The sequence below is a fragment of the Tachypleus tridentatus genome, chromosome 1, assembly GCF_004210375.1.
Source record: "Tachypleus tridentatus isolate NWPU-2018 chromosome 1, ASM421037v1, whole genome shotgun sequence".
Classification (NCBI taxonomy): domain Eukaryota; kingdom Metazoa; phylum Arthropoda; class Merostomata; order Xiphosura; family Limulidae; genus Tachypleus; species Tachypleus tridentatus.
Window position 1 is genome coordinate 168,183,727 of NC_134825.1, and position 12,233 is coordinate 168,195,959.

General features: G+C 34.1%; 1 protein-coding gene across 1 annotated transcript in view; it reads left to right on the forward strand.

The window, feature by feature from the left end:
- LOC143233447 (peptidylglycine alpha-hydroxylating monooxygenase-like) overlaps positions 1–6,303 on the forward strand; it is a 51,904-nt gene extending 45,601 nt beyond the window's left edge. Inside the window, exons 7-8 of the mRNA XM_076469697.1 lie at positions 2,247–2,388; positions 5,844–6,303. The gene's annotated coding sequence lies outside the window, so the exon portion shown is untranslated. The remainder of the gene's footprint in view (positions 1–2,246; positions 2,389–5,843) is intronic.
- The last annotated feature ends 5,930 nt before the right edge of the window (positions 6,304–12,233 follow it).

Genomic DNA, 12,233 nt, shown 5'->3' on the forward strand with positions numbered 1-12,233 from the left:
TGTGAACAGTATTGTCAGTAGATATTTATACTAACTACTAATTGTGATGTGATATAAATAATGAGTAACATTTTTTTGAGAACTGTAATTAGGTGTTTTTAAATGATTTGGTTTTATTCCATTGTTACTATATTGATATGAAAGTAAGACAGTTTTATGTGCCTGTTAATCAAACACATAGTGTAAAATACACTGAACACATCATAAAAATATGTTAAAAAATACCTCTATTAAATTCATTCAGCAATACATTTTAGATTTATCAATTCAACACACTTGTTACTTATTTTCAGCTAACACTGATTACATAGTTTAGTGTGCAGTAAAAGTTAACAAAATAGATAGTACAGGTAATTACGGTAAAACTAAAACATAATAGAGGCACCTAGTCATCACCATCCACCAACCACTCTTTCTCAAATGAATCGTAAGACTGACCCTAACAATATTCTCCCTCCCCTCCCACATATCACAAACGGTGAGCATGTTTGATGAAGTGAAAGTTGGATCAAGAATTTCGAACATAACATAAAATTTACTGAAACAGTTCAAAGTGTACTGCACTAACCTTAGAATCCTTTATACCAATGCTGATTACACCGATGTACTAAACAAGTGGAACCAATGGAACGAAGACAAATTGTTCAGTGTAAACATATCCAAAATTTGAGGCTGAATTGATTGACTAACAGCATTCATTCCCAGTTTCATCCTGGCGACCAGATTGTTAACCTATGTATTTCTAGCATAAATAATCAGTGTAAATCAGTGCTAGCTAAAGGTCTTCAGTTCTCTCTTTCACCACGTAAATTCTATGTACTTACCTTAGTTTACACTATTAAATCACAATACAGGTACCTAAAGGACCTTCTTGTTAAAGAAAAAGTAACTTTATCGACTCAGTAACTTTTCTCATGACGAAAATAAAGAAATCTGCCTCTTCTACTTCTTATGATTTTATCTCTAATGTTTGTCCTTACCGTTTAAGCCCTGAATAAATCTTTTAAAAGAACTATCATTAAATAAAATAGTTATGTAACATCGTCCGACAATATAATTGTTATTCTTAACTAAAATAATTACTTAATTAAAATGGTGGTTATTCTTTACAACTCTACCACATTTAAAATCCTTATTAACACCTTTTCATTATCATCCAACGTGAGGAAACATTCCAAAGATACCTGAGGAAACTTAGAAAGAAACATGTCGTAGACATTTGACTGATGATGAGATGACACCGGGTAAACGATCAGAGTATATTAATTTGCTATTGTGGGTTATATAGATATAATTATCCCAAAAGCACAGTTAATTAATGACACGAGAACATAGTATAGGCTATCTATTAACAACTGCAGCATTATAATATGCTGAAAATATATATTTTAGTAACTGCAATACTAAGAATTACGTTCCATTTTCTTATCTTACAATTATCTAAAGGACATGGTGTGCATATTTGTATGTATGTGACCGAAATAATAAATACACTGTGCCACTATCTATTAAATATCACCACACAAAAAAAAAATCTGTTAAAAATTCCCACCTTGATATCCTAAACTCAGACAATTATGAAAATAACAACGATACCTACGACAAACCTTTGTTTATCAATGAAAAAAAAATTAAAGTATTGTCCTCGTAACAAGAACCTGACTTTCACTAGGACTAAATCTGAAGGTTTGGTTATATCTTTATTGATGTAATTTACATATATAGTTTTAAGGAAAGGAGTTAAAAACACTATTAGTTTTTCAATAAACGGTACCACACTGAAGAGATCAAAAATAATGTTTGCTCAGCACAATCAGAACAGTTTTCCACTACTTTAATTACTGTGAAAAATTTTTTTGTTGTTGTTTCAGAAAACAGTTCCTTTTTCTCAATTTTTGAGAACGACGCTGCCTAAAACAGCCCAGTATTTGCTAACCCTAACTGCTAAATTTCTCACAGGTTGCAGAGTAAAGTGAATGTGACTATTTGTCTGACTTTTGTTTCATATTTCAAGAATTTAATTCAGATTTATGGAATGATCGTATGTGAATATACAATTAAAATATTTATACGAAACTTTATACCTGCAAATTGTCCGTCGAATGTAAGGTGGATAATTTTTTGCCATAAACTTTTGTTCTTTCTTCTCAAAGTTCGGCTTTTATTTTAATGTCTGGTCTCCATAGTTACTATATGCAACTTTCAGTAACATTGTGGTTCATCTTTATTGTTGTCTTTCTTCACAGTTTGTTTTGGTTTCAAGTGTAACGATACTCTTGAATCAATTGTTGTAATGAAATGACGCAAGCAAAAGAGAAGAAAAATGGTATAAAAATACAACTGATATGTGAGGGGGTAGCAGTGGGAAAAGTTAGAAGATACTGAAAGGTGAGTGATGAAAACGAAATTTTATCCTTTACATCTAGCAAACAAATTGTACCTAGATTATAAATAAAGGGTTGTTTTCCATGATCATGTGTACGACGACATGTCGGTGTAGATCTCACAGCAACAAGTTTTAGATGTGGCAAGTTTTATTTGTCGTCTGTAGATTTATTCTGTACATACGACTTTAACCTTTTATATATATATTATTTGAAATATCAAAATAGAGAGAACCACAAATGTTTTATGATTAGATTATAGTACACAAATAGATGCTACTGAGAAATGAACATTTAAAGTTGAAGGGTATACACAGTTTACTAACAGTGATAAAAACAAACTGTAAGATTGTGAGATACTCGTGGTTTTTTTTAACTATGCTTCATGGAGCCCTTGAAATCAATGTATTTCTCATTTACTTTCTATATTTTAGGAAATATAACTAAAATATAAACCTCAATGAATATATAGTAATATGTGTGTGTATATTATACAGTAATGTACGGTAGCGGAAATAGTTTACTTTTGTTGGCCAATACGTAGTTAGGCCACCTGCATTTGTGTTTTTGTCTAAACTAAGGTAAATTTAACACTGCATTATATCACATTCAACACTTGACAAATTGAAAACAAGAGGGTAGTAAATTTTATGAGTAAGTGCCCAAAGAACACCTTCATACACATATACTGCGAAATTCCACAGATGTCAAATAGATTAGCAGTAGCATTAAAACACCTGCGATCTCAGATCCTACAGTGTTTACTGAACAAGTGAAATTTTGAACCATGTAATAAATATTTTCACAGATTTTAATTACAATTTTATTTGCCTTGGAAATTTCATTTGTAAGTGTTGTAGGAATTATAAACCGCTTCGTTCACTGGGACTGAACCTGAAAATGTGATTATATTTTCAATGGTGTAATTTGTATAGTTTTAAAGAACAGTGTTTTAAAAGTAAAACTTATTTTTTCGACAAACGATACCACATTTAATAGATAAGAATACAGTTTATATCAGCACAAACCAAACACTTTTCGCCTATAGAACATGCTGTAAAAATAGTATTTTTTCTTGTAAAATATTCACTTTTACTAAAGTTTTCAGTGTCACGCTATCTAAACTAGCCCAATGTTTGCTAACCATAATTACCAACCTACACACAGGTTGTAAAGTAATATAAGTGTTGCTAGTTGTCTAACTTGTTTTTAACTTCAATAATTTAATTCAGATACATACAAAGAACGTACGTGAATATAGAATTAAAATATTTATACAAAACGTTATACCTACAAATTGTTCTGGCCGAAGTACCCATGAAATGTAAGGTGAGAAACTTTTAACTATAAAATTTAGTTCTTTCTTCGCACAGTTCGATTCTTACTTTAAGATTTTTCCTCTTAGTTACTCTTCGCAAATATTCAATAATATGCTTTCATTTTATTGTTGTCTTTCTCTGTTTGTATTGGTTAGAAATGAAGCAATACTTGTCAATCAGTTGTTATAAAGATATGACATAAGCGAAAGAAAACGAAACTAAAGACATATATAAAACAGATAAGTGTGAGGTAGCACTGGGAAAAGACAGATGTTCAAAGTTGAGTTATGAAACGAAAATTTATCCTTTAAGTCTAGTTAACAAATTGTACGTTGAATATAAAGGGTTGTTCCTCCCGATCACTTGTACAACGATTTGTTAGTGTACAGGGTGGTCCGTAAGTCCCAACCCATCAAGGAAACTGGCGTGTGATGAGTTACTGTGAATCTTCAATACCATCCCTTCTCGAGGAAAGGTGATGTTTACGGGCGAGTGTGCAATTTACCGTTCGAGTTGAGCACAAAGTGTTTACTTCTTGGCAAAGAAGCCGTTATAATGTGATGATCAATCCCACTATTCGTTGGTAAAAGAGTAACCCAAGAGTTGGCGGTGGGTTAACCAACTTGTTACTTGGTACATATTTAGTATGTAAATTTGTTTGGGTGGCCAAATTGTTTGGAAAGTAATCTAACCACCACATTATTTGAATTGTATAACCAGCCTCTTTAAAATAAGGTTTTTATCTCTGGGACAACAATACTTCTTTATCCTTGGTCTCAACTATGAATGGTGATTTTTGATTTTTAACATAAAATATTCGTGATGCTGAGGTATCCACATTTTATTTCACAAAGTTTCAAAATGACTTGCTCAAGTTTGACTCAATGAATCAGAAGAAAGTAAGAAAAGCTATCAGGTTGTAAACAGTTATCAAACAAAAATGGAGCTGTTTATTATGAGAATAATAACAAAAGATAATGCAGGTAAAAACATATATGGAATTACTCTCAAAGCAAGTAATTATGTGGGGTATCTTTAACAGTGGAATACCGTCTTGTAGAAATTTGTTCTTTTTCTGGTTATTTATATGACAAGCTACACTTTGTCCAACAGTGTAACATATATGAATGTAACATTCATAAATCATGATTGTTTAACTATTTAGTGTTTGAAAATTGTAATAGTTTGTTTGTAATTTCCCCTTCCAAGTAAAAACTTTCACAGAAAGCGTTGTGCAAAAACTGGTCATTTAATGTTGAAACAGAATAAGATGAACGTGAAAATGTAATAAATGATTGAAAATTACGGAGTTTTAGACCAGAGCAAATGTCTCAGCTTCTAAATATGGGAAAAGAACAGCTAGTTACGTATTTATCAATTTATTATTTAGCTTACAATAGAGAGAAAAAAACTGATAAGCTGAAATCATTTGATAAAATATCCATGACTAGAGACTTGTTATACAACATTATTTACACTTTTTTATTATATATTTGTTTTGTCTGATGAGATATAAATATATTTATCTGAGTATCCAAGAACTGAAATAATTTTAACTGTATTTTGATACACTTGAATGTCATTGTGTTAAAAGTTTTTGAAACTGTGATTTCATGATTTCCAAATTTGAAGAGCAATTTTGTTCTTTGAAAATGTTTTTGTGTTTTATATCTATTAAAGTTTTTTTTTTCAAATATATAAAAAACAAACTGTTCTTTCAAAGTTTATGATCACTGAAAGTTAGTGTTTTTATTAGAAGATTAATTTTTGTTGTTGTTTTGTGTCCCTGATGTTTCAGTATGAGATAGAAACTCATTCCTCTGACACTTTTATGAATTTGATAAACGTTTTTCTCCAGACAGTCCATGTAATTTGTAGTCCTATAGTCCTAGGGTTTTAATTTTTACAAATAATAATAATTATGACTCATCTGAAAGTTAAGGTTCTCACGTCAAGTTTGTAAGATAATAACTTTTCAGTGTTCTGTGATCTTATAAAATGCATTCTACTCAATATATTCGTGTTCATTGTTCAGTGATAATGTTTGTGAAAAATCACTTTTTTAACAACCAGAAGTTCTTTTTGATTAGATATTTGAAACAACCCATCCCTCATGTATACATTAATGATATATTTTCAGGTATTGGTAGTTCACACGATAAACTTGGGACAACCTGTTAAAGAAACAGAATAACAACTGATCAAAAAATCATATAATGATTGCACTTTGTGGCACATGTTGAAACAAATTACTATATACATATATATTTTTATTGATATATACTTTTTTTGTCCTACATTGAAATTTTCGGATGTGATTTGTAGTATGGCATGGATGCTGCGTCTCTGGTTATCGCAGAAAAGTACATAAATGCCTTCAGTATATTAGCTAAAACAAGAAATACATTGTTACTTCCAATTAACATAGGAGATTTATCAAGTATGGCTATTCCAGTAACTTAATGGATTCTATTACTTAGAGTGTTTTTACCAAAGTCCTTGTCTGCCAAATCTCTCTCTCTCTGAGAACTTGTACCATGTGTGTTATTTGTGTAAAGAAAATACACCTGGACCCACAATAAAAATACATATTAAAGGTCCATGAAGTCATTTAATTTCTCAAATATTTGAGTGTTTCAAGTTTATTACAATGTGGATTGTAGAGCATAAACTACACTAAAATAATAGTTTTACCTTGTTTTTTACAGCTTTTTTTTTTTGCGAACATTTTGTCTTGTAAAGACTAGAAATTAAAATCATGAGTAAAAATTAATGATGCATTATAATAGAGCATATTTTAACTTGAATAATTTTTTTATCTTTTCGAGATTTTAAAACAGTTTTTGTAAATGGTCAAAGTGTTAGAAAACAGTCACATTGGAAAAGTCAAAACATGTAGTAATTATCTATTTCCGTTGAATTTGTCTCATATGAAATAAAAGTTATGTAGTTATTTGTTTTTCTCATTAAAATGGCAAAAAATAATACTGAATTAACTATTCAAGTTTCTAGTTTTCAATTAATCGTAATAAATGCCAAAAGTAAAATGTTTTCCATTTCTTTATAGTATAAAATTTTCAAGTAAACTTGGTCGTAAGTCACAAGTGTCTTACTGATGGTTATCACTATAAACACAGTCTCACTGATGAATGTCACTAGAAACACTGTCTCACTGATGGTTGTGACCAGAAGCACAGTCTCACTGATGGTTGTCACTAGAAACACAGTCTCACTGATGGTTGTCACTTGAAACACAGTCTCACTGATGGTTATCACTAGAAACACAGTCTCACTGATAGTTATCACTAGAATCACTACAAACACATTCTCACTGATGGTTGTCTCTACAAACACATTCTCACTGATGGTTGTCACTAGTAGAACAGTCTCACTGATGGTTCTCACTAGAAGCACAGTTTCACTGATGGTTATCACTAGAAGCCCATTCTTACTGATGGTTATCACTAGAAACACATTCTCACTGATCGTTGTCACTAGAAGCACAGTCTCACTGATGGTTATCACTAGAAGCCCATTCTTCCTGATGGTTGTCCCCTGAAACACAGTCTCACTGATGGTTATCACTAGAATCACTGTCTCACTGATTATTATCACTCGAAACACAGTGTCAGTGATGGTTGTCACTAGAAATACAGTCTCACTGATTGTTCTCCCTATAAATACAGTCTCACTGATGGTTATCACTAGAAGCACTGTCTCACTGATGATTATCACTAGAAGCACAGTCTCACTGATGGTTGTCACTAGAAGCACAGTCTCACTGATGGTTCTCACTGAAAGCACAGTCTAACTGATGGTTATCACAAGAAGCACAGTCTCACTGATGGTTATCACCAGAAACACAGTCTCACTGATGGTTACCACCAGAAACACAGTCTCACTGATGGTTGTCACTAGAAACACAGTCTCACTGATGGTTGTCACTAGAAACACAGTCTCACTGATGGTTGTCACTAGAAACACAGTCTCACTGATAGTTATCAGTAGAAAGACAGTCTCACTGATGGTTGTCACAAAAAAACACAGTCTCACTGATGGTTGTGACTAGAAGCACAGTCTCACTGATGGTTGTCTCTACAAACACATTTTCAGGGATGGTTGTCACTAGAAGCACAGTCTCACTGATGGTTGTCACAAGAAGCACAGTCTCACTGATGGTTATCACTTGAAACACAGTTTCACTGATGGTTGTCAATAGAAACACAGTTTCACTGATGGTTGTGAATAAAAACACAGTCTCACTGATGTTTTTCACAAGAAACACAATCTTTGATGGTTATCAGTAGAAATACAGTCTCACTGATGGTTGTCACAAAAACACAGTCTCACTGATGGTTGTGACTAGAAGCACAGTCTCATTGATGGTTATCACTAGAAGCCCAGTCTCACTGATGATTAACACTAGAAACACAGTCTCACTGATAGTTATCACTAGAAACACAGTCTCAGTGATGGTTCCCACTGAAAGCACAATCTAACTGATGGTTATGACTAGAAGCACAGTCTCATTGATGATTATCACTACAAACACAGTGTCAGTGATTGTTGTCACTAAAAACACCATCTCACTGATGGTTATCACCAGAAACACAGTCTCACTGGTGGTTGTCAATAGAAACACAGTCTCACTGATGATTGTCTCTATAAACAGTATCACTGATGGTTGTCATTAGAAGCTCTCATTTTATTGATGGTTCTCACGAGAAACACAGTTTCATTGATGGTTGTTTACAAACACAGTCTCACTGATGCTTGTCACGAAAAGCACAGTCTCACTGATGGTTCTCACTAGAAACACAGTTTCACTGATGGGTGTCACTAAAAACACCATTTCAGTGATGGTTGTCACAAGAAACACAGTCTAACTGATGGTTGTCACTAGAAACACAATCTCACTGATGGTTCTCACTAGAAACACAGTTTCACTGATAGTTGTCACTAAAAACAATCTCACTGATGGTTGTCACTAGAAACAAAGTCTCACTGATGGTTCTCACCAGAAGTACAGTCTCACTGATGGTTCTCACCAGAAGCACAGTCTCACTGATGGTCATCACTAGAATCACTGTCTCACTGATGGTTATCACAAGAAACACAGTCTCTGATGTTTATCACTAGAAACACAGTCTCACTGATGGTTATCACAAGAAACACAGTCTCACTAATGGTTGTCATTAGAAACACAGTCTCACTGATGGTTGTTAATAGAAACACAGTTTCACTGATGGTAATTCGGTTTAGCTGTAGTTTTGTATTAAATGTTGGAGATGGACAAAACAGTTTTGCTCTGTGGTTTTCTGAGCTTTATTTTGCCTCCAGTCAGTTTTCCAGTCGTTTGTTGTTTAAATGTAATGTTACTGAAATACCTTGAAAAACGAGTCATACTTTTTATTTTTCCTGGGGATATTGATAACTCAGTTTCTTCAATCATTATTTCTGCATTCGAAGTCTCGCCGTCAACTTTTGTATCGACCTTCTTGCAAGAGTCATTGTCTGTCGTTTCAATTGTGATATTTTCTTTAGATCGAAAAGGGTGAACCTTGTTATCATGCATTCTACGAAGGATGTTACTGAAGAATGTCGATAAACGATTCATTCCTTTCATTTTTTTCGATGTTACAGGTTCCTGAGTTTCTAGGTTCCTTCGTCCACGGAAACTAAAACCACTAGCTTTTTTTGTTGTGCTCGGCTTTGCATTGACAATGTCAATTTTGTTGTTGAAAAATTCCTTTTTGGAACTGTTGGTCTTATCTACAGATTAAAGGTAAAAATAAGTAACATAAATTAAAAGCTGATAATCGCGATTTGTTACAGTGATAAGTGTAATTGTTTTTTGCTCGTAACTTATCCGTGGTAAAATATACAATTATCTCACATGTTATGCCACATATATATTAATAACTAACATTTTGCTGTTTATTAATATTCACTGATTTGTTCAGAGTTACTTGTGTAAAAGTAAGAAAAGAATTACAAATAAGAATGTGAAAATTGATTTCTGGAAACACAGTCTCACTGATTGTTTTCACTAGAAACACAGTCTCAATGATTGTTGTCACTAGAAACACAGTCTCACTGATGATTGTCACTAGAAACACAGTCTCACTGATTGTTATCACTAGAAACACAGTCTCACTGATGGTTGTCACTAGAAACACAGTCTCACTGATGGTTGTCACTAGAAACACAGTGTAACTGATGGTTGTCATTAGAAACAGTCTCACTGATGATTGTCACTAGAAACACAGTCTCACTGACGATTATCACTAGAAACAGTCTCACTGATGGTTCAGTCATAATATGGAGATTTTGGACAGTATAAACCAGATTTCGATACTTCACAGCGCTGTAGTGGCATGACTGTGGATTTACAACGCTAGAAATCGGGTTTAGATACCAGTGGTAATTAATGCAGAAATAGGTCCTTTGTAGCATTATGATTAACTTCAAACAAATGATACGATGCTCAAAGTGCAGTAACGTTTCAGACACCTACATTACATTAACCTTCTGCAGTCAATTAAAGATGACATAACGAAAAAAATATGTTAATTTAAGTATAACATTTGAATTTTAATTAATAAATATTTATAGGAAAATTTGAATAATTGTCCTTCTTGTCTTTTTTTGAATTTCGCGCAAAGTTACTCGAGGGCTCTCCACGCTAGCCGTTACTAATTTAGCAGTGTGAGACTGAAGGAAAGGCAGTTATAGTTATCATCACCAACCGCCAACTCTTGGGTTACTCTTTTGCCAACGAATAGTGGAATTGACCGTCACATAATATTACGCTAATATTAGTTAAAACGGGTAGCATGTTTGGTGCGACCGGGATTCGAACTCGCGACCCTCGAATTACGAATCGCACGCCTTAACACCTCTGGCCATGCCGGACCGTAATTGTGCTTAAAAAGTTTAATTATCCATTATTTATCTAGTAGAAATTATTGTGACATTATACACGGTACTTGTCTCTGCTGTGTTTGGCCTGGCATGGCCAAGCGCGTAAGGCGTGCGACTCGTAATCCGAGGGTCGCGGCTTCGAATCCCCGTCGCACCAAACATGCTCGCCCTTTCAGCCGTGGGGGCGTTATAATGTGACGGTCAATCCCACTATTCGTTGATAAAGGAGTAGCCCAAGAGTTGGCGGTGGGTGGTGATGACTAGCTGCCTTCCCTCTAGTCTTACACTGCTAAATTAGGGACGGCTAGCACAGATAGCCCGTGAGTAGCTTTGTGCGAAATTTCAAAAACAAACAATCAAAACAAACTGCTGTGTTTACCTGAATATTGATGAACGTCTCTGTTGTTAAGTTCGCTTTGCGTTGAAGAATCATTTCCTGTTAGTCTAAAAATGTACGGACGGTGCGAAGTATGATGTTTCCTAAAAACAGCAAGAAACAGAAATAATGTGGATGATTCATACTCACTAAAAAGTTGAATCGTAACAAGGTAATAACGTTTTGTGACAAAACAGCTGGGTCAGGGACCCCAAAGTTCAGGCATATCTAACCCTAATTTAGAAATGGTTATCACAGGAGGGGGTAACAAATCAACAACACCTTTCACCCACTCGATTAATATCGAAACCCATTAATCAGTCCGAGCAGCATGAGAGTTTTCTGTTTTCCTTCTACTCTATCGATTTGAAAACTGGTAACAAGGGAGTAAAAATAATTTTACTCCATCATAAACTTGGAATTATTCTTTTAGAACTTAAATAATTTTTCGACGTTTATTAATGAATATGGACGTATACAAGGGTTTATACTTTATGTACATAATTTTGCTACGGAGCGAATACACACATATACAGAAGTTTGTGCACAGTACATGAGGTGATGTTCAATATACAAACCGTGAAGTTACAAGTATACGGCCCCCCGCGAGTACAGCTGTATATCTACGGATTTACAACGCTAAAATCAGGATTCTATTTCCTTCAGTGGTCTCAGCAGATAGCCCAATGTGGCTTTGCTATAAGAAAACACAAACACAATACAAGTATACGTTAACGAACACATAGGTTAGCACATAAGCCATGTACATCCTTGTGCAAATTAATTGAAACAAATGGTCATTTTACAATATTTTCAACATGGCGGCAGTGTAGGCTCGCTGGACCCGCTGATTTCCTTTAATAGTCATTTTTTCACACAGACGGCGTCATTAGCTGTGTTTTGCAGTGCGGTCGATCTATTTTTGGGATATATGACATTTTGAGGAATATTACGTCATTCGAAATTGCGTTAGAAGGGCAATGAGACCAGTCAAAAAAACAACTTCTTTATCAACTCAATGAAGAAAAAACGGTATCAATGGGTTCTGAAATACAAGAACTGGACACAAGAACAATGGAGAAAGGTGTTATTCAGTGACGAGACTCATTTCTTTGTACGGGGTCAAAGATGTCTGCATGTTCGCAGATCTCCAGGTGAGAAACTTCCAGAATCTCACATCAACCAGTTCGTAAAACATCCCTTGAAGAATATGTTTTGGGACTTTATCAG